General features: G+C 29.8%; 1 long non-coding RNA gene across 1 annotated transcript; it reads left to right on the forward strand.

Annotated features, from left to right (window-relative positions):
• The first annotated feature begins 535 nt into the window (after nt 1-535).
• Nucleotides 536-2987, forward strand: LOC132945466 (uncharacterized). The gene is made up of 6 exons (XR_009664572.1): nt 536-549; nt 1823-1862; nt 2032-2086; nt 2158-2291; nt 2387-2671; nt 2768-2987. It is a non-coding gene; the product is annotated as an uncharacterized LOC132945466 (long non-coding RNA).
• The last annotated feature ends 2526 nt before the right edge of the window (nt 2988-5513 follow it).

A 5513-nucleotide genomic window follows, 5' to 3' on the forward strand; every position in this document is an offset into this window, starting at 1 on the left:
GTTATGTAACTCTAGTTGAATTTTTTGTATATACTTTTTGAACATTGATAACCTGGTGCACTTTGAATAATCCATCATTAATGAACTAAATATTTTGAATATTTTTTTTCTGTTTAAGATTCTGGACATTTTAGTTTGAAGTTTTTAATTTCAATTTTTTTTTGTTTTCTAAAATGCATTTGCCTGCGGGTGCCAACACCAGTGCCGCAACAATAGGGTAAGCAAGGTATGCATTGCATTCCCTTGCTAGATTTTATGTTTAAATGATGGGCCCATCAACAAGAAAAAAATAATTAAATAAGTTTTTATTCGAAAAAAAAATTGAAAATATACCTTCTATAATATATTGATATTATTTTTGATATGTTTTATTATTTTGATATTATTCGAAAAGCAAAAAATCAAACAATTAAATAATTGACATTTTTAGATTCTAGCGGAGCGGCGAATGTATTGAATTTATAATGATTTGTGTTTTTTTTTTCATTTTTATTTTTTATTTATTTTAGATTCTGAGCGAAGCGATGAACGTATTGATTTTACAATTATGTGAGTTTTTTTTTATTTTTGTGTCTGTCATCACCTTTTAGGACAGTAAAAGTGCTTGGTTTTTCTTCAACAGTAACTTTTCTGATAGGAAAGTGAATTTAGTTGGTACTTTGGGGGGTCAAAAGTAAAAATTTCCTAGTAGTTTTCAAAAGCGACGTGAAAAACAAAAGAAAAATCAAGGAAAAACGGGAATTTTTACGCAAAATCTGTTTTTGAGAAAATCGATTTTGGTTTTTGGTGTAACTCTAAAACAAATGGCTGTAGGTACATGAAATTTCACCGAATGTTTATATTAGCATTTTCTATACACCATAAAATTTTGACTCTTTTTGAGCTGCTTACGGACATTGTCATTTTCAATTTTATTTAGTTTTTTTTTCTATAAATATCAATAAAATTTTATCTGTTGAGTAAAAAAGATTGAAAATTTAATAGAAGGCTCCTAGGTTATTGTTTCAAAGGCAGATTTTTTATTTATAAGCATTTAAAGTTCAAATGTTGACAAAATACGGAAAACTCACGAAAATTAGCAAATTATTTTGAGTAGGTCCATTTCAATGGCCCCCCCCACTTTCGAAATTTGAACTTCTGACCACGCCAAGCGTTTGTGCATCGTTTGTGCAGAAATTTGCACCAAGTCCAATCGTTTGTGCACAAAAACTGAAAGCTCTATCCCTAAAACAAATTGGGGGGCCATTGAAACGGTAGCCCCCCCCCCCACATTGAATATTTGGATTTTTGAATGTGCCAAACGTTTGTACATCGTTTGTGCGGAAATGTGCACCAGGTCCCGACGTTTGTGCACAAAAAGTCTCAGCGCCATCCAAAAAACAAAGTGGGTGGGGGGGGGGCATTGAAACGATGAGACACCCTCTTTTTGGAAAATTGAAATTTTTAACGTGCCAAACATTTGTGCATCGTTTGTGCAGAAATGTGCACCAGGTCCCGACGTTTGTGCACAAAAACTTCCAGCGCTAACCAAAAAAACAAAGTGAGGGGTATTAACACAAGGGTCCCCCTTTTTTGAAATTTTAAATATTTGTCATATTAATAAATGTTGTTTACGTACCTAATAGGTTTAATAGAATTTTACTATTGCCATGTAAACGTATGACAAATCTTCAAATATTTTTAATTTATCAAGAAAGCATTATCTTGTTCTAATGTTTTTGATTTCAAAATTGTATGAATAAAAATACAGTTTTTTCTTTATGCATTTCTTTACTTTATATTTTATATTATATTTTGCTGATGAAAATGTGTTTATGGACAGGTACCTCAACTCGACGTTGCTGTAAGTCCAGTCCAATAATGTAAGTTATAATTCATTGTGTATATTTTAATACAATAAAAGCATAGTAAAAAAATAATTAATAGACTATATTAATATAGTACCTACTTAATTAATTTAATATACCTAACCGTACCTGTATACATATAAAAATATTATAATAATATATTATCCATGTTTGAATTCATTAGAACAATGGCGTATCAGACGTCGCTCCCAAACCGGTCGACATCCATCTGCATAACTGTGAGTTGAAAACGTCTATATTTAAAAATTGTTATAGTATAATATTTATCTAATAAATTAATTTTCTTTAGCATTCCGCAAGAATGAGCGGTATAGTTTGAAAACTTACCAAAGTTATCTGGTGGATGTCGATACGTTGGTGAGCAGCCGTCGCACATAGGTCTGATGTACCTATGGAAAGTTATTATTGGATCGGTCATAATAGGTATTACGTTGAGAAGTTATCTGTCCATAAACATATTTTCAGATTTGTAGGCCAATTCCGTTGCCATTTTTTAATCATTCTTTGTTTTTATTAAGGTTGAGGTGTAACAGCATTTTAGGGACTATTGTAATTCCCACTTCCAGGACTTTATCATACATACAGCCGACAGCCCGATGACCTACATTTTTGTGTATACCCTATGATGGCCGCGAAGTAACGATCACGTCACCGTTTATCAGATTGCCCAGTTCGAAAGAGTCTCCAACAATTTCATCGGATAGGTACGCCTTAAACCGTGGCATAGCGCTGGGCCAGCATCATTTTGTCCGGATCAATATCCATAAAAATGACGTCCCAATTATTAGAAGCTAATAATATAGGTACTTGATATTTATTGTAATATAATATAATATTAAACTCATTATACCCAGTTATTAGGGTTAAGTAGAAATAATATTTTTCAAATAATATTACAGTGTCTTTGTCGAACAGTCAGCTGTACGAAGTTTCCGCTGTGCCACAAAACGGGTCGACGCCGGTCGCTGAACATGGGAAGTCCTCAAGTCCACCCAGCATCGTATTGATGAATCAACAATATATCTTACATCTTACATCTATCATTGCAATCTTATAATTATTCACCTGAATGCATGTAATCCTGAATGTACAGTTAATTTATTACTACCCATCTACAAAATCAACACTGTATTAATAAAAGTATTTAATTGTTAAAATAAAATTGAGTTCTATATTATTTGTAGGTACTTAAAAATTATTTGGGTATAAAGGAAACATATTTTAATCATACAAAATTAGATAAACTAAAAGACAAAAATAATAAGTAAATACGTCGTGTTAAAAATAGTTTTTAATTAATATAGGTAGGACAGGTACCTATTATGTAGGTAGGTACTTATCCAAAACTCGTTTATCAGGAATTAAATAAAAAGGGAGGTTAATTAAAAAAAGGTGGGTAAGTGGATGTCGCTCTGCTGTACAGTAGGCTACAAGTGGGTCACTGTAATGGATGGTGTTAAATTTGAATTCAATGATATAATATCATTGTATAAGAAAAACGATTCTGAGCGAAAACGGTTGTCAGCCTATGATATTACCAAGTATATTTGATGATATTATAGTGAATAAAGTAATTTATATATAACCTATTTACGTGGAATCTTGTTTTAAATTTTTAATCCTCAGCTACAAAAGTTGAACATTTTATACATTTTTAACTACAAAATAATTATTAAATTATAAATTTGATAAATGTTGTCAAAATTTGAACTTTAAATGCTTATAAATAAAAATTGAGCCTATGTATTTTTAATATTTTTTAACGGCTATTATAACGATATATCAGCAGCCTTATATTCAATTTTCACGCTTTTCTACCCAATGAATAAAATTTTATTGATATTTAAAGAAATAAAAACTAAAATAATTGAAAACTGACTATGTCCGTAAACAGCTCAAAAAGAGTCAAAATATTTTCAAAATTGTATGGTGTATAGAAAATGCTAATATAAACATTCAGTGAAATTTTCAAGTATCTACAGTCATACGTTTTTTAATTACAACAAAATAAGAAAATCGTTACATGAGAAATCGAGTAAATATCAAATGTTGTAAAAATATGAATTTCAAACGTTCATAAAAGTTTAATTTGACTTTCTTGTAGAAATTTTTTTTTGATAAAGGTAGACAAACTTATGATTAATCTTATATTACATTTTCAAATCTTAGATTTAAAAAGAAAAATTTTTATGAATTCTCAACTCAAAATAATTTGCTAATTTTCGTGATTTTTCAGTATTTTGTCAAAATTTGAACTTTAAATGCTTATAAATAAAAACTGTGACTAATGATTTATAATTTTTTTCATCTGCCATTGAAACAATAACTTAGGAGCCTTCTATTAAATTTTCAAGCTTTTTTACTCAACAGATAAAATTTTATTGATATTTATAGAAAAAAAAACTAAAAAAATTGAAAACTGACAATGTCCGTAAACAGCTCAAAATAGTCAAAATATTTGGAAAATGTTATGGTGTATAGAAAATGCTAATATAAGCATTCAGTCAAAATTTAATGTACCTACGGTCATTTGTTTTAGAGTTGCACCAAAAACCAAAATCGATTTTCTCGAAAACAGACTTTGCGTAAAAAATTCCCGTTTTTTCCTTTGTTTTTCACGTCGCTTTTGACAACTACTGGGAAAATTTTACTTTTGACCCCCCATAGTACCAACTAGATTCACTTTCCTATCAGAAAAGTTACTGTTAAAGAAAATTCAAGCACTTTTACTGTCCTAAAAGGTAATGACAGACACAAAAAAAAAATAAAAAAAACACACATCATTGTAAAATCAATACATTCATCGCTTCCCTCAGAATTCAAAAAAAAAAATTGGAAGTGACTCTGCTGAACAGTAGGTTACAAGTGGGTGACTGTTATGGATAGTGTTAAATTTGAATTCAATGATATAATATCATAGTATACGAAAAACGATTTTAAGTGGAGACGATTTGTCAGCCTAGGATATTGTACACTATATTTATATTGATATTATTAAATATTATTAATACCGTTGCCGGTTAAGTTGAATTATTATTATTTGTTTATTATCGTATTTGTATATGATAATATATTTTAGACTTTTCAATTACCCACGAATAATATTTTTAAAATAGGCATATGTATATATTACAAGTAACAACGAATTAAGATCGATATTGCAAAAAATAATTGCCGGAAATCATTAGTTTTTAACTGAAAACGACAGGGAAGTCTGAACTTGGCGGTCAGTCTTATTTTTAAGTTATATGTTTTATAACTAATTGAAATTTTTGGTATTTTCATATGTACCCGGTATACCACACTGCGTTTGCTCGAACAATTAAAATCAAAAACATCCCTCGACTTGTTATGTAAAACCACCATGGGTGGGTGGCAGAATTTTTTTTGCATCATCAATTTTAAAACGTTGATTTACCTAGATTAAAAAAAAATTAATTTGTAATACTTAAGCTCGGTAAACTTTAAGCGTTGTACGGGTGCGTAAAACACCGAAAATCGTGAACTTCGTAAGGCTATACCATAAAAACCAATGATTTGCAGGTAGTCGAGTTTTGGACAAGTACCTACATAGGTAACTTATAATAATTCATATTGTAAATTAATTAGGTACCAAAAAAATATAACTTCTCAAACACTTTGTCT

This window comes from Metopolophium dirhodum, chromosome 5 (genome assembly GCF_019925205.1).
Source record: "Metopolophium dirhodum isolate CAU chromosome 5, ASM1992520v1, whole genome shotgun sequence".
NCBI classification, from domain to species: Eukaryota; Metazoa; Arthropoda; class Insecta; order Hemiptera; family Aphididae; genus Metopolophium; species Metopolophium dirhodum.